The 18,378-nt window shown below is 45.7% G+C and overlaps 2 pseudogenes; both read left to right on the forward strand.

The window, feature by feature from the left end:
• Positions 1 to 16,582: 16,582 nt before the first annotated feature.
• Positions 16,583 to 16,699, forward strand: LOC120944512 (annotated as a pseudogene).
• A 278-nt stretch (positions 16,700 to 16,977) lies between these two features.
• On the forward strand, positions 16,978 to 17,084 carry LOC120944524 (annotated as a pseudogene).
• The last annotated feature ends 1,294 nt before the right edge of the window (positions 17,085 to 18,378 follow it).

An 18,378-nucleotide genomic window follows, 5' to 3' on the forward strand; every position in this document is an offset into this window, starting at 1 on the left:
TGCCCAGGGCCCCCTACAGTTGGACTGGTGCCCCCCCTATCAGCAGCCCTGGGTAGAGGGGAAGCTATCGCCACTAAGGGGCAAACACCTTATTACTGTGGACCACAGTGAATAGCTGAAGCAAGTACCGGAGCAGCAGTATTCTCACCGACCGGGGATAGTGAAGAATTGGGAAACTTCAGCAGGTGTCAAGCCAAGGACCCAGCCAGCAGAGGTAACGCTTGCAGAGCAGCCTTGTGTTCCAAGCCAGGGACCGAGCAGGCCAGTGGGGTGAAGTTTGAGGAGTATCTTTGAGTGCTAAGCTAGGGACCTAGCAGGGATGCAGGGGTGATGCTTGAGAAAGATACTCAGTGAGAAGGTTGAAAGAGCTCAGGAGATCCAGTGGCAGTGGATCCGTAAGTCTAGTGCGAGAGAATGGGAGCTCAGTGGAGTGAAGCTCTACAAGAAGTGATTGTAGTGGAAGTACAGAAGTTTATTACAACTTGTGTTAGAAACTGTTATAAGACTGTTGCTATAGGAGACAGCGCTCCTACACATGCAAATGTGGTGTCCGGCTGGGTGTCTTTCCCTGCATGGCTGTCTACCTATGGAAGTCTCGGAGTCTGCTATACTGGAGATGCTGTACATGTGATCAGTTATGACACAGGGGTTCCAAGTAATTTTCTAGCAAAAAATACAGATTTTAACTTAACCACTTAAGGACCGCCTCCTGCACATATACGTCAGCAGAATGGCACGGCTAAGCACATGTACGTACAGGTACGTCCTGTACATGTACCCAGCCGTGGGTCGTGGCGCGCTCCCGCAACCTGGTCCGAAGCTCCGGGACCGCGGGACCTGTGGACCCGATCGCCGCTGGTGTCCCGCGATCGGTTCCCGGAGCTGAAGAATGGGGAGAGCTGCGTGTAAACACGGCTTCCCCGTTCTTCACTGTGACGGCTGCCTCGATCGTGTCATCCCTTTTATAGGGGGACACAATCGATGACGTCACTCCTACAGCCACACCCCCCTACAGTTGTAAACACACATTAGGTGAAACATAACTCCTTCAGCGCCCCCTGTGGTTAACTCCCAAACTGCAACTGTCATTTCAACAATAAATGACAATGGTCCCGAAAATATGTCAAAATTGTCCGAAGTGTCCGCCATAATGTCGCAGTCACGAAAAAAATCGCTGATCGCCGCCATGAGTAGTAAAAAAAAAAAAATTTATAAAAATGCAATAAAACTATCCCCTATTTTGTAAACGCTATAAATTTTGCGCAAACCAATCGATAAACGCTTATTGCGTTTTTTTTACCAAAAATAGGTAGAAGAATACGTATCGGCCTGAACTGAGGAAAAAAAAATGTTTTATATATTTTTTGGGGGATATTTATTATAGCAAAAAGTAAAAAATATTGAATTTTTTTCAAAATTGTTGCTCTATTTTTGTTTATAGTGCAAAAACTAAAAACCGCAGAGGTGATCAAATACCACCAAAAGAAAGCTCTATTTGTGGGAAAAAAAGGACGCCAATTTTGTTTGGGAGCCACGTCGCACGACCGCGCAATTGTCAGTTAAAGCGACGCAGTGCCGAATCGCAAAAAGGGGCAAGGTCCTTTAGCTGCATTTTGGTCCGGGTCTTAAGTGGTTAAGAAACAAGTGTCAAAAAAAGATTTAGACTTTAAGTTGTTAAACTTTCTGCATTTACACACAGAAATGTATTCCTTTGATCTAAAAAGAAAGCTGTTACAATGTTTCATGTTGTTAAAAACTTGGCAGGCTTTCCCGATTTTTTTCTTGAGTGAGCAGAGAAGTCTCTACATTTCGAAAGGATGGACAGCCGCACTCCAAAAAAAAATCTTGAGTTGTCTTTATTTGTTAAATCAGCAAAAAATGCACTACAAGAAAGCAGCAAAAATAAGGAAAAAAGCAGCCTACGCGTTTTACACTGTCTCAGTGCTTATTCATGGCTTACATTTGTTACATGAAAGAATCTGCAAGCTCTGCAATAGAGACCGTGAAAGGTTTTTTTTTAACGATTTTTTTAACGATTAATTGTGCAGCTCTACTACCTAGTCTACACTAGCTTGTGGCAAAGGCAAATAAGTTCTGCCTTGGCCTATGGCATGGGTCAGAACATACTACATAATAGAGGGAATTTTTGTTGCTCTTTTAACCACTTCCGGACCACCGCATGTACATTTACGTCGGCAGAATGGCACAGACAGGCACATTGGCGTACCTGTACGTCCCTGCCTAGACGTGGGTCGGGGGTCTGATCGGGACCCCCCCGTACATGCGGCGGTTCCCGTGGCTTCAGGAGCGATCCGGGATGAGGGCGCGGCTATTAGTTTCTAGCCGCCCCCTCGCGATCGCTCCGCGGAGCTGAAGAACGGGTAGAGCCGTATGTAAACACGGCTTCCCCCGTGCTTCACTGTGGCGGCTGCATCGATCGAGTGATCCCTTTTATAGGGAGACACGATCAATGACGTCAGACCTACAGCCACACCCCCCTACTGTTGTAAACACACACTAGGTGAACCCTAACTCCTGTGGTTATCTCCCAAACTGCAACTGTCATTTTCACAATAAACAATGCAATTTAAATGCATTTTTTGCTGTGAAAATGACAATGGTCCCAAAAAAGTGTCAAAATTGTCCGGAGTGTCCGCCATAATGTCGCAGTCACGAAAAAAATTGCTGATCGCCGCCATTAGTAGTAAAAAAAAATAATAATAAAACTATCCCCTATTTTGTAAACGCTATAAATTTTGCGCAAACCAATCGATAAACGCTTATTGCGATTTTTTTTACCAAAAATAGGTAGAAGAATACGTATCGGCCTAAACTGAGGAAAAAAAATGTTATATATGTTTTTGGGGGATATTTATTATAGCAAAAAGTAAACAATATTGCATTTTTTTCAAAATTGTCGCTCTATTTTTGTTTATAGCGCAAAAAATAAAAACCACAGAGGTGATCAAATACCACCAAAAGAAAGCTCTATTTGTGGGGAAAAAAGGACGCCAATTTTGTTTGGGAGCCACGTCGCACGACCGCGCAATTGTCTGTTAAAGCGACGCAGTGCCGAATTGTAAAAACCCCTTGGGTCATTTAGCAGCATATTGGTCCGGTCCTTAAGTGGTTAAGGTGTCCTGTATCCCCCAAGTCTCTATCCCTCAATGTTTGACAGAAGAGTATCATTCAGTTGCTGCCAGTGGGTCAGTGAGTTGGTGCATTTACCGGGCTAATCAGAACCAGTAGTACAGCGGCTAGAAGGGCAGGGCCAAATGAGTGCCAGCAGCTCCTAAAGGGCTCAGTACTACAGAACTACAGTAGAGAGAAACATCAGGTCACCAACCTGGATCAAGTGTCTGGAAGAGCAAAATATAAAAGATGAGAGTGCCTTGAGTTAGTGCCAGTCCAGAAAAAGTGTATTATTCTTCATAAAAATTCAGAAGATAAATCTAACCTGTTTCATAGGCTTACAACTCCCCTCAAGTGTCTGGAAGGGCTGAATGAATCTCAGGACTGGATGGTCAGAAATCCAAATCCAAATCCACCTACTTTATATGTGTTAATCTGTCTGGAGTTCAGATAAAATTAATTGTGATTAACCACTGGCTGTCAGTGACATCATTTGTAACACATTGCACCTGATTTACTATGTGTGAATCATACATGGGAAGTATGAAGTGAACACAGATTCACAACAACGTACGTAACCCTACTTCTCACTTTAGTAAATCAGGCCTGTCAATTTGTGTGCGCCATAGAATGCATTTGTCAGAGAGAGACTTACAGTTTCTACTATCTCATACTACTAGGCAAAGAAAATTGGTGTTGTTTAGCCGTAAATAGGATTAGAGCAGCATCATAGGCTGGGAGAGAAAATTGAAATGGGGTTTAGTGGTTAAAAAGTGATGTAAACCCGAACTGAATTACATCAAGTTTGCTACAGCACTGTGCATTAGAACCAATTGATGTTTTTCAGCTTTCAGCGCTGTCAAATTTTGAATGACAAATGCGCGGTCCAAGTGCCATTTTTATCATTTTCTTCACACAAATAGAGCTTTCTTTTGGTGGTATTCAATCACTTCTGTTTTTTTTTTTTTCACTAAAAAAGACCGAAAATTTTGAAAAAAATGTTTTTCTTAGTTTCTGTCAGTAAATTTTGTAAATAAGTAATTTTTCTCCTTCACTGATGGGCGCTGATGAGGCGGCACTGATGGGCACTGATAGGCTGCACTGATGAGGCGGGACTTATGGGCACTGATAAAGCGGCACTTATGGGCAGTGATTAGGTGGCACTGATGAGGAGGCACGAATATGCCGCACTGATGAGCACTGATCGGTGGCACTGATGAGCACTGATAGGCAGCACTATTGGGCACAGATAGGTGGCACAGATAATTGGCACTGATAGGCACAGATAGGTGGCAGATAATTGGCACTGATGGGCACTGATGGGTAGTATTGATGGGCAGCAGTGATGGGCAGCACTGATAGCCAGCACTGACTGGCATCAGAAATGGCCACTGATTGCTGGCACTGTTGGGCACTTAATTGTAATCAGGGCACTGATGGTCCCCCTGTGAAGAGTTGCCACTGATAGGCTCTCCTCACACTCTGTTATCGTAAGGCGAGAAGCGCCGATTACTGGCATCTCCGTGTTTACATGTGACCGGCTGTGATTGGACACATCCGATCACATGCGGCTCTTTAAAGAGAACGGGGTTGTACCGTATCCTAGCAACGCGGCCACGATCGCAGTGCTGCGCGCCCCTGCAGGCATACGGTAGCGGTCGTTCTGGGAAGCTGTCATATGACTTCCACCCAGAACGAGAACCACACCGCCCCACCGTCATTTGACGGTGGACGGGCGGCAAGTGCTTAAATAAAATAATTGATACCAACTTTTTAATCCTATATTACCTCTCAGTGTTGCTGATCTCCTGAAGTCTCCTTGTAGTCACTTTCTGTCTCCATGCACCTCACTGTTGACTGCATGGCCTTCCTGAAGGCTGTGATGAAAACAGCAGACCATGCTTGTGTAATAACTCTTGAAAAGACCACTTGTGATCTCCATTGGAAGCAGGGATGGACTGGCCATTGGGACTACAGGGAGTTTCCCGGTGGGCCGATGGCTCAGTGGGCCGGCTTTAGTGACAGCGAACCGCCGCCTCCCTTCGCTCCTCTGTCTCTCCCTTCCCGCAGCGCTCACCTCCTCTCCCTCCCCTCAGCGCTCACCTGGGGGGGACAGAGAAGCAGGGGGAGGACCAGAGGAGCAGGGGGGGTGACAGAGGGGCATGGGGAAGGTGACAGACAGCTGACTTAACAGCTATGGCCTGGGAGCTTCTCACTTCTGCCTAATCTTGCCCCTTAAGGGGGGGCACCGAAATTATAGCTTCCCCACTGGTACTGCCTATAAGAGTACCAGTACCAGCCATTCTACTCTAATAAATTAGAACGGCTAGTGGCTAGTGAAGGGGGAAAGGGGGCTTGGGTGGCCGGGGGGGTGTGGGAGTTGTCCGGCCGCCATGGGAGAGACCTGTCAAAGTGGGCCAGTCTGAATGAAGTCCAGGGCCAAATTTTTGTCCCAGTACAGCCCTGGCTGCTGGGGGATATCATATACAGTGTTGCATGACCACGCAATTGTCATTCATAGTGTGACAGCACTGAAAGCTGGCCTGGGCAGGAAGGAGGTAAAAGTGTCTGGTATTGAAGCGGTTAAGCACGGGTCTGGTCGTTTCCATCGGCTGGAGATCTGAAGGTTTAGCAGTTCTGTCTGCACTAAAGTCTCAGCCAGACTAATGAGAAAGACAAACACTTAGTAAGAAGTTCCTGCAGGGTGCTGATGTTGCCCATGTTATTACAATATATTCTGCTTTGCCTATCATTATGCCGCCGCGTGCCTCCATTTATTTGTATTTATCTCAATCTTCCTTTATTACTTTTTATGCAAATTCAGGATGCACAGAGAACACAATCATAGCTGGGGCAGAATGAAAAAAAGTCTCCCGGGGAATCAGCTGCCTAATATTTATAGTACAGTGTGTCCATGCCGTACCAATCACAGAATGCAGACACTGGGGATAGAAGGAGACCACCTAGTGATAGCGCATAGGGAATGAAATTAGTGCTGTTAATCAAGGTAATGTAAAGTCAGGAACAAATTATATTTCCTGAAATGAGGATGTGTTGTCTGTATATTTACTGATCAATGTAAGAGTTGTCATTCACTGTATCCTAAAAGCTGTAATAACATTTAGCATGATAACATTATTACTGTGGCCATAATGACATCACTGGGAATATATTTTAGCAATATTTATCTTAAAAGATAATCCCATATTTGCGTTTTTTTTTTTTTTTTTAGCAAATAAAAAAAAAAAAATAGCATATAACATGATCCATGCAAACTATATTGTAATTTAATCAGTTCCAATCCAGGCCAATCCTGACATTTCTGTCATACATGTAAAAATCTGCATTTTTTTCATCCATAGTCATCAGGTTTTCCCATTAATTGCCAAATTAACACCAGTTGAACTGATTCACTTGATAAACCAATTAAAAGACCCCCCCCCCCTTCAACCCTGCAACAAATCACCTATGTGTTTCAGATGGTGCCGCACACACAGCCCCCTTTAACAAAGGGGAACTACAGATCCCACCCCCCCCCCCATGTGAATTGGTAATTGGGTACATCGTACCCCTACCATTTCACAAAAAAAGTATGTCAAAATGTTAAAAACCACAGGAGACTTATCTGTTGGGCGGCCAGTTGGGCCTTCTGTCTAATGTAATGCCTTAATGTTTTGTAAGACATATATGTTACATATATGTATATATGTTCTCTCCAACCCCTTTTTTTTTTCTGTTTTTGTTTCTTTCTCGTTGTTATTGTACAATGAAAAACTTTTTCTATATATAAATAAAGATTATATATAAAAAAAAACACAGGAGACAGTTTGGGACAAGTCCTTTATTAAAAAAAAAAAAAAGTTCCAACGATGTAATACACTCTAGAGCAGGAGTGTCCAAACTTTTTTCAAAGAGGGCCAGATTTGATGAAGTGAACATGCGCGAGGGCCGACCATTTTGCCTGATATTCTTTGAACCATTACAATTAAATGCAAATAAACAAATACACTGCCCAACAAGAATTCTCATGCCTTTTTGGCTGTGTGTGGTCAAGATTCTAAGATTGAGCTTGGGCGTCATATTTGGATATACTGTATTTATCGGCGTATAACACACACCTTCACTGTAAGAGGGAGGTTTCAGGAAAAAAAATTACATTTTAAATAAAGAATTGTGAAGCAAAATAAGGGGCATTGCCCATCAATGCAGCCTAATCAGTGCTCATCTGCAGCCTCACCATTGCCATGAATGCAGCCTCTGAATGCAGACTCACTATTGCCATGAATACAGCCTCACCATTGCCATGAATGCAGACTCACAAGTGCCGTGAATGCATCCTCTGAATGTAGCCTCACCATTGCCATGAATGCAGACTCACAAGTGCCATGAATGCATCCTCTGAATGTAGCCTCACCATTGCCATGAATGCAGACTCACAAGTGCCATGAATACAGCCTCACAAGTGCAATGAATGCAGCCTCTGAATGTAGCCTCACCATTGCCATGAATGCAGCCTCACCATTGCCATGAATGCAGCCTCTGAATGCACGATGCTCAGGGATTCTTTAGGGGCTACAAAAGAGATATATATCCAAATTACCAGTGGGGCCGCATTAAACCGGAAGGCGGGCCGCAATTGGCCCCCGGGCCGGACTTTGGACATGCCTGCTCTTGAGCGATCCGTAAAAAAAAAAAAAGCTGATGCTAGGAATGATAGCGCCCGGCCGAATGACGCTCTTTTGGTGTGACAGTTCTTTTATAGCTGAGGACGGGGGCAACTCGTCACATGCGCGGGTGACCCCGCCCTCTCTCTTACACAAGGAGAAAGCCCGGGGTTACCCATTGACGTGTATGGGTGACCCCTCCCCCTCTGACGCATCACAGGAAAACCCGGATGGCTCAGGGTTCCCCTTAATATTCATACCAGACCTGAAGGGCCTGATATGGAATTTTGGGGGGGACCCCCAGGCTTTTTTTTAATTTTGGTTCGGGGTTCCCCTATTAGTCATACCAGTCCCTAAAGGCCTAGTAATGGACTAAGGGGGTAACCCATGCTGTTTTTCAATGACTTTTATCTGTTGTTGCCGGGACCCAGCAATTGATTATAGCCACAAGTAGTTTTAAATTACTTATTTTCCTTTAGAAATGTCATTTTGTGCAGGGACTTTTCTAAACAGCGGAAACATGCGCTACCTTACAGGCATACTATAGACACCCCCCAGGTACGAATTTTAAAGGAATATTTAACTTTTATTGTTTCACTTTAAGCATTATTAAAATCACTGCTCCTGAAAAAACGTCATTTTTTAAAACTTTTTTTGCATTGATACATGTTCCCTGGGGCAAGATCCGGGTCCCCAAACACATTTTATGACAATAACTTGCATATTAACCTCTAAAATTAGCACTTTTGATTTATTCCATAGACTTTTAAAGGGTGTTCCATGGCTTTTCGAATTTGCCGCAAACACCCCAAATTGTTCGCTGTTCGGCAAACGGGCGAACAGGCAATGTTCGAGTCAAACTCATGTTTAACTCGAACAGATAGCCCATCCCAAGTGATGAACTTCTTTGTAACATGGCTAGGGCACATTCAGTACCATTGATGGCTGCTACCAACAGAAAAAAGAAATACCTAACAAACTAAAGGGAAGACAAATGCTGAGTCGTAAAGACATATAAAGTTATCAAAATGGGTGGAGTTCAACACTTGAAAGTTCCAATTTAAAAAAGAAATCTGCACAGTAGAGGCAGTTAATAATTTTCAGAAGAAGGGCAGTAAAGACACGGGGGCAGATCCACAGAGAGAGTACGCCGGTGTATCTACTGATACGCCAGCGTACTTTCAAATTTCCTACGTCGTATCTTTGGTTTGAATCCTCAAACCAAGATACGACGGCATCTGGGTTAGATCCAACAGGCGTATGGCTTCGTACGACTTCGGATCTTAGATGCAATACTTCGGCGTCCGCTGGGTGGAGTTCTCTTCGTTTTCCGCGTCGAGTATGCAAATTAGCTATTTCCGAGTCGTCCGTGAATCGGGATGGACTTATTCACGTCTATGTTAAAAAATATGAAGTCCTTGCGACGTCATTTAGCGCAATGCACGGCGGGAAATTTAGGGACGGCACATGCGCAGTTCATTTGGCGCGGGGACGTGCCTCATTTAAATGAAACACGCCCCCTACTCGCCGATTTGAATTAGGCGCCCTTACGCCGCAAGAGATAGACTACGCCGCCCTAACTTACGGCGCAAATTCTTTGTGGATTCGAAGTTTAAACAAGTAAGTTACAGCGGTGTAGCGTATCTCCCATACGCTGCGCCGGTGCAGATCTCTGTGGATCTGCCCCATGCTCTCGTTACAGGTTTCCCTTAAAGTTTTGTGAAATATAGCCTAGCTACACCCGAATGATATCACCATTGGTTAAAGGCTCCACCCCTTTTCCCTGCCATCATCACTCTTTGAATTGGACACAGACAGAAGTATGAATAAACAGGCTCTAATTCTTCCCAATCTAACCAAAGTAAAAAGAAAAGAAAAAAAGAATTGGACTTACACTTACTTTAATAAAAGAATAAATTATTTATGGATCAACTAGTCCTAGAGGTGGCATGAATATTTAAGAATTATTCTATTATAAAAGTAAGAATGTGGGAATTTGCAGTGTTTTATTCTCTACTGTAAAAAAATATGAAGGACAGCACTGATTAGCAAAGGGACATTTTGTACAGATATATCATAGTTAAAAGTGTTTTTTTTTCCATAAATAGCTTTAAAGGAATAAAAAGTGGGCACATGAAGAATAGCTGTACTTTTAAAACAGATTGATACTTTTAAAATAAAACTCAAGCCAAAACCTTTTTTTTGGCTTAGATATACCAGACACTGGCGAAACTACCACCATTGAAGCCCTTGTGGCTGCTATGGCTTGGGGCCCTCTATGAAGGCTCACCCACTTGCCACTGTCACTTCTAAAAACAAAAGTTGGCAGAGGAAGCCTTCCACTACTCACTTCTCTGCGGTTGTGAATGATGACTTGTGTAAATGCAGAGTGGGCATGTGTGGCGGACTTCCTCTGCTGGCTTCTGTGTTTACAAGTGGTAGCAGCAAGTGGATTAGCTGTTACAGCGAGTCCCACATTGATGGAGATCTGGATACAGTCAGCCTAAGAAGCAAGAGCCATTTTTGAGGCATTTTGCACTGTATGACTCTGATGTACATTCGCTATTCCACACCACCTTTTCCATGTGCCATGCTGTAAATTCTGTATTCTGTACCTTCTCATTCCATATGCAGTACTGTATGTAGCGCTACCCCCTCAGGAGCCGCTGGTTGATTTGGGATCTACTATCTTTGCTTAGCTCACCCCCGTTTAACTGGCTCGAACCCTCCCTTGACACATCAGAAACCTGGTGGGTATATTGTGACCTCTGCTTGACTGGGGTCACAATAGCAGGCACACAACATAAATATGACAGTATATCAACAGTATTACCTGCTATTATGGATGGTCCCTCCAGGTGAGAAAAATGCACTCCACACAGTCAATATATTTAAACCAAAGAAGATAGGTTTACTTTATATTGGTTAGAGAAAGCAAATATGGGTTTGAAACATAAGTAAACAATTATTATGCAATAACACAATATGATTCTGCAAGGGCCCTTGTGGGAATCAGTAGATAACAATAATGAAGATAACTGAGCTAAGAATGGTACCATTCAGTTAAACTAGACTAGTGTAAGCAATCAATGCCCGAGAGCTCCCTCTAGCGAGCAGTCCTGCAAACCAGCTAAAGAACGTCTCGAGACTAAGGACCACGTTGCGGCCAGTTGGTGCATGTTAATTTATAATCCGCAAATTGTAAACGATGAAAAGAAGTTAGTCAAATGAAGGATCCTAAACAGCAACGTTGGTGAACGGATCGCTCGTTAGCGTCAGTTACTTCTGTATTATAACTGTAAAGTAAAGGGCCTCTAAGTCTCAGCTAGAGGCCAAACACGTGTCTCTGGCCTGTAGGGTGACACTAAGTCAACTGTCAGAAAAGGAGGATTGGAAGTTGAGCATGTGCTCTCTCACCCAACAGGCTGAGTTCTTCTCAGATGGTGTGATGGCAGATCACTGCTCCACAGCACAAGGATCCCGACATTAGGCTCTCCACTGTTTCAGTTGTCAGCTGGGCGGCCTCTCCGATCTCCTGGAACACGAGCTGGGTATAGTGGTCTTGCTTCCTTCTGAATGGCTGGTCTCCTGGAAAGGTTAGGCCCAGGCTTCAGGCCTAACGGCACGGCTGTGCTATCGTCAGCAACTCCGCAGAGGAGAGAAATGCAGGTACTGAGAGAGCGAGATCAGCCACTCTCTTTCCTTAAGTAGCCTCCCCCATAAGTCTGTGCGGAGGTGTCACATGTTCCAATAACACAGGACATTGTGGGAAGTGTAGTCTGTTTTGAGTCAATGGAGTCCATATGTCCTGCTACTTGCAGTCCCACAATGCATTCAGGCCCATCAATAAATCCTGACGGGATGACCCCGCTACATGTACATTGCCTATTCTGCACTTTCTCATTCTGTACATCCCAGGTAGCAGGAATAACTTGCCACAAATTTGTGGCAGTGTTGATTTGTAAGTCTGTGTAGTGCTGCCCTCTTGAGGGTCACAAGATAATATAGTACCCCTCTTGTTTCCCCCGACCCTGTGAGTCCTCTGCCACCTCTGACACCCTGAAGTTTTTTCCATGTTAAGCACTTCAGGTCCACCCCATAGCAGTTTTACTGCTACAGAGCGACACCTGGGAACCGGATCTTGCATATATATATACAGGATCTGGCTTTCCTGGGTAGGGCATGCACATGTGCGCTGTCAGCAGAAAAAGCCCTGCGCTTTGTCCGCAGAAAATCAGATTGTGTGTACGAGGCTATAGACAAGATCATTTGCCTTATATCCTATTTCTTTACTTCATATAAAGTATGCACACAAAAAAAAGTAAGACTTGTTGCATTCTTTTTGCAGCACATTTGAATGCGTGATCGCAACATGCTGCCGTGCATAGTTAAATTTCCTGTTAGGTTTAATAAAATGTTATAAAAAAATAAACACTGTTATGCGTTGTAGAGTGCAATGTAGAGTGAGTGCATAATGCACACAAGTGGGGGGCATTATGCACATCTAAATGCGTGCCCACAGGTGTGAATGGGCCCTAAAAGAAAAGCATCAGCTTTTCTTGATTTGAAAAATATGCTGTCAGAGCTCTTCTGTTACCTGTCAAGTTTGGAGGTGGCAGCAGCACTAAGGGTATATGAGCTTGGTTGACGTTCTGTTCGCCTGGCAGTGCTTTGCATGTGAAGCACTCAGCTGTCTTGTATAAAATAACAGAGAGCTCCCTGACTGTACATAAAGGCAGAGCTTGGAGGAGGCAGCTCAGGATATATTACACACCTCTCAGCATTATGCCAACCAGCATAGACATCAAGAGGAGAACCAGCAAGGAGAACAGATGCCTTTATTACAAGCGTTGCAATTACTAGGAAATGCCGATGTTATGGACTGGAAATCAAATCAGTTAACTGTTTCGTATAAATATAAAAAGTGCTGTTTGTCCAAGATTCTAGCTCAGGGGGTTGTGTAATACACTGGGTGATCAGACAGAGGTACTGAGCACATGCTGAGAAGCTGACATCTCCAACATCAAAGCCTGCTAAAGGCACCTACAGAGAAAAAAGAGGCCGTTTGCTTGATCTGACCATTCGAGGCACCTTTATAGAAAGACGTGACTACAGAGCTGCTAACTAGGAAAATATTTTTAAAGGGTCATTCCTCCTTAAAGTGTACCTCATACTTGCCAACTGTCCCGTTTTTAAAGGGACAGTCCCGTTATTTGGGACCTAGTCCCAGCTAATTTAGCCTGCCGGGACTTGTCCCGGCTATTGGCGAAGGCAGGTGCGGCTTCTGGGTCTCAGCAGGGACCTGAGCCTGCGGTGTGTGTTTGGGATGCAAAGCTCCTTTCTGTTCCCTCCCTCCCCTCTCTCCAGTCTCGTGCTGCCTGTGCGGGGTCCTTGTTATCTCTGACTCAGCCTCCCCTCCAATCAGCAGCGCGGTGTGCTGGGAGGCGGAGCTCACTGTAGCTCCTGTCGGCTGGCCAGAGGAAGGGAGGAGGTGAGTAAGCTGAACTTTTCTGGGAGAAGTTTCCTAGGGTGGATAGTAGTACAAACTTTCAAGGAGATTTTTTCTTAGGAGAAGAATCGGGGGAGATAGTGAGTTTGAGTGTGGGGGAGGGGAGGGAGTGTGGGGGAGGGGAGGGAGGGATGAGGTCTGCAGCCCAAACACATTTTGGCAGATCACTTCTAAGCATGAACACTCTGTGCAAACATCATCCAATCCAATTGCTCAGACTAGATAATGTGGAGTCATTTATAGCCATTCATGTAACCTGTGTGTGTATGTGGTGAGTTCACACCTCTGATTGTACATGTATACAGGTTCTGAGTCTGTGCAATCAGAAGTGTGAACTCACCACATACACACACAGGTTACATGAATGGCTATAAATGACCCCCACATTATCTAGTCTGAGCAATTGGATTGGATACAGAGTGCTATAAACTGGATTACATAGATCTGTACTTACATCTAGTACTGTTGTATGATTCATTGTTTTAAATGTTTTTAGTGGATGAGTTTTTTTATTATTATATACATCGCTATCTGACCACTTCTCAGCTTGCATCACCCCCAGATCACATCATACAGACATCACTCCGAGCTTCCTACTCCCCCCCCCCCCCCCTGCTGAGGGACATCATTCCATGGTCACTTTCCTTCCCTTATCTTCCCAACATCACTTCCTGATTACCCCATAGACACCACAAGAAATCCCTCCCCATTATGCCACCGCCATACCCTCCAAACTCCTCTCCTGTACTAACTGTGCCCATCATACCCTCTGCACTCCTCCTCTCCTGTACATACTGCCCCAGCATACCCTCTGCACTCCTCCTCCTCCTCTCCTGTACATACTGCCCCATCATACCCTCTGCACTCCTCCTCTCCTGTACATACTGCCCCAGCATACCCTCTGCACTCCTCCTCCTCTCCTGTACATACTGCCCCATCATACCCTCTGCACTCCTCCTCCTGCTCTCCTGTACATACTGCCCCATCATACCCTCTGCACTCCTCCTCTCCTGTACACACTGCCCCATCATACCCTCTGCACTCCTCCTCTCCTGTACACACTGCCCCCATCATACCCTCTGCACTCCTCCTCTCCTGTACACACTGCCCCCATCATACCCTCTGCACTCCTCCTGCTCTCGTGTACACACTGCCCCATCATACCCTCTGCACTCCTCCTGCTCTCGTGTACACTGCCCCCATCGTACCCTCTGCACTCCTCCTGCTCTCGTGTACACACTGCCCCCATCATACCCTCTGCACTCCTCCTCCTCTCGTGTACATACTGCCCCCATCATACCCTCTGCACTCCTCCTCCTCTCCTGTACACACTGCCCCCGTCATACCCTCTGCACTCCACCTCCTCTCCTGTACATACTGCCCCCATCATACCCTCTGCACTCCTCCTCCTCTCCTGTACACACTGCCCCCATCATACCCTCTGCACTCCTCCTCCTCTCCTGTACACACTGCCCCCGTCATACCCTCTGCACTCCTCCTCCTCTCCTGTACATACTGCCCCCATCATACCCTCTGCACTCCTCCTCCTCTCCTGTACATACTGCCCCCATCATACCCTCTGCACTCCTCCTCCTCTCCTGTACATACTGCCCCCATCATACCCTCTGCACTCCTCCTCTCCTGTACATACTGCGGAGTGGGTGGAGCTTTAGGGAAGTGAGTGTGGTAATTAATTAATAGCTGTGCTGCAAAGTGTCCCTGGAATTTTTTTTCAAATGTTGGCAACTATGGTACCTGTGCCCAGACCATGCAACCAACAAACGTATTTATATCATTGGAACTAGCACTAAAAGCACTTGAAAACAAGCTGTGGTTCATCTCTGTATCTATAAGCACTGTGAAGAAAATCATTTTCAAATTTGACATTACAGGGCTTGGGTTTTCCATGAGTATAGAATCTTGGCAGCCCTCTAATGTAAAAAACAAGCAGGATTTTCTAGGGTGCATGCATACGGTGCAAATCTCCTTTAGTGTAAAAAATCTCAGCATGTTTTTCCACACCCGGGTAGCCGCAGGTGGCATGTACAGCCGGCATTAGAAGCGAATGGCTGTATGTGTTTGTACTCAAGTTTCCTTTTTGCATCATCATTTACCTTCGCATGTGCATATGACGCATTCCGTGAGTGCAAAATATCCACTTCCAATTTATAAAATTCCGGTTGCAGTGGTTAGAGTTGCCACCTCATCCCTTTAAAACCAAACACATATGAATTACACAAGTTCTGTGGCTGATTAAAGTGGTAATTAAATTCACTTGGTGCCTTGTCTGCATTAAATTAGCCTCAGAACCTGTGTAATTCATATGTGTTCAGGTGTGGGGGGGGGGTGAGATGACAACCCTAATTGTGGTGCCTGTGCTGTCCCATGGACATGCTACAAAAAGTAGAGGGAACTGCAGAACAGGCTGGCCACATGACTTTGACGGGTAACATTACATGGCTCTCCTCCCCCTTTTTTATTCCCTTCCTTATTAATTTTTATTGCATTCTACTTGCTTCAGTTTTTGTTTTTCATGACTGATTACCCACTATGGTATGAATTGACCCATAGATACCAATCAGATGCCAATTTACTTGGTGAGTTCAGTAACGAGAGGCATTCATAATGTATGCCCATTATACATGAAAAAAAATGCAAGGTTTTTGTGGTGTCCCATTCCCTCTCCCATGATGCAATGCGCCTCTCCCCCAATCATGTGTGAGATGTGCTGTCCCCAAATATAACAGTACCCACTGCTATACTGAGAGCCATGGGGCAGTACAATAGTTTAGTGACATGGATAATGAAGAGACACACCGCTCCAGGTGAGATCGACCCCCCTAATAGACTCCACCTATGGGTGCTCGCCCCGGCTCACCTCCATTATGCAAACAATCCAGGAAGAAATAGCTGCACACCATGGCAAGTCTTTGCACCATTTATTGCATAACGTCCAAAGTCAAGTGACACAATCAGGACACAAACAAACACAATGTTAATGTGAAATGCGCCAAGTAGCAACAGCTTGTTTGTGTCCTGGTTGTGTCACTTGATTTAGGACATTGTACAATAAATGGTACAATGGTTCAGTGGTTAGTAGTGTTGGGTGAACAGTTTGAGCCAAGCAAAAGTTTGGCCCAAAGATCGCCCATTCGCCCACTCGGCAAAAGCCAGAATTTGCGGGTAGCTCTACAGGATGTTTGCCCGCTGAGTGCCCCACAATAAACTGCATGCTTCATAGTGCATTCTAAGGCCCTGATTGAATAACAACTTGAAGATCGCTTCTCGCCCTTTTGGCTAAGATCAAGTGTAGTATCTGTTCTCATCAGTTGTCAAAGGATGCGCTGAAGCACCTCCTACATGGGGAGGGTGGATGCAAATCCAATGACATCATTGCACCTGGATGGACGGTTTCGGTAGGGATTCATGGATTACTATGCCCTGACCGAGTCGGGGGTAGGCCATGGTCGAGTCTGAGCCGTCCGGAAGGGTGCTCATGGTGAGGATGGGTGGCTGCACTGGGTCTGGCTTTTTTTCCGGGTGGTGTCGGTGTAAGTGCTGTCCCTGTCGGCGATCTGGTTGGAGGAGCTGGTGTAGCTCTGTAGATTAGGCGGGGTGAGGCCATGCAAATCCACTAAGTTGATGGGGGGCCTGAAAGGGCTAGTATCAGTGGAGGCTTCTTGGCTTTTTGGCTAAGATCAAGTGTAGTATCTGTTCTTATCAGATGTCAGAGGAGCGCTGAAGCACCTCCTACATGGGGAGGGTGGATGCAATCCAATGACGTCATTGCACCTGGAAGGATAGTTTCAGCAGGGACTACGCCATGCTGCCCGACAGATACTGGGGGCCGGCCTATGGTTGTGTCTGAGCCATCTGGAAGGGTGCTCATGGTGAGGATGGGTGGCTGCACTTGGTCTGGTCTATTTGCAGAGTTCTAGTCTGGCCTTCTGGCTGGCTGGTGTAAGTGCTATCTCTGTCAGCGATCCGGTAGGAGGAGCTGGTAATGCCCTGGGATAAGACGGGGTAGGACCATGCAAATCCGCTGGGTTGACGGGGGTCTGGGATGGCTAATATTGGCGGAGGCTGCTAACTGGAGCGGCAGTTCTCTCTAAGAAAACCTTGAAGGGCTCTCTAGCTGTCAGGGGTGGAGGGCTGTACTGGCCGGTCAGGGGGTTGGATATGGAACGAAAAGCCTATGGTGCATGTGCCCCTGGAGTGGCAGTCCAGGGGTATCTGAGAATCACTGTGAGTGAGGGTCACTTTGATTTAAAGATACCACACCAACAATACACTTTTTTTTTACACCTGCCTCCTGGGTCGGGCCTTTTGGCTAGGACCGGAGGAATTTTTTATTTCTGGCCGGAGGGCCTGGTCATTGTATAACACAATGACCACTTATTTTACTCTCCTTTCCACTATCCCTTTCCCCCACTTTATTTAATGTATTAGCCTATGTTTGTCACGTTTTTGTCTTTTTTGTTTGTGCACGTTATTTGTTCACTGTGTGATTAGTAGGCTGTCGGTCCTCAGGCCAGCCCTGAACGTATTGGGAGACATGGCCTTCTGGATTAGTTCGCCTGCTCTTATGGGGTCTCCCTTCAGAGGAGCCCCACCTAGTACTGGGAGGGTTCTGTTTTGGCAGACCCTCCAAGGAAGTTGGGTCCGTGTCGGCTTCGGTTGCTCGGATCACAGTACCTCAGTCCCCGTCTGGAGCCTAACGCCCCCGGGGATCAGGGTTTGGGTCCTTTTTCACAGGAGGACCACTTGACGTTGCACCCGTCTGCACATTTTTGTGACCATTTTTTATGTGGGTGAAGTTTTTGGGTGTGTTACACACGCCATAGGCTTTTCAAAAAAAAGTATCGGTGGAGGCTGCTATCAAGGGGGAACTCTCCCTGAGAAAACCTTGAAGGGCTCTCTATCCGACGGGGGCGGAGGGCTGCACTGATCCGGTCAGGGGGTCGGATATGAACTAGAAAGCCTATAGTGTATGTTCCCCTGGAGTGGCAGTCCAGGGGTGCCAGAAGATCACTGTGAGTGAGGGTCACATTGATTTATGGTATCATGGTCGGG

The sequence above is a fragment of the Rana temporaria genome, chromosome 6, assembly GCF_905171775.1.
Source record: "Rana temporaria chromosome 6, aRanTem1.1, whole genome shotgun sequence".
Lineage (NCBI taxonomy): Eukaryota > Metazoa > Chordata > Amphibia > Anura > Ranidae > Rana > Rana temporaria.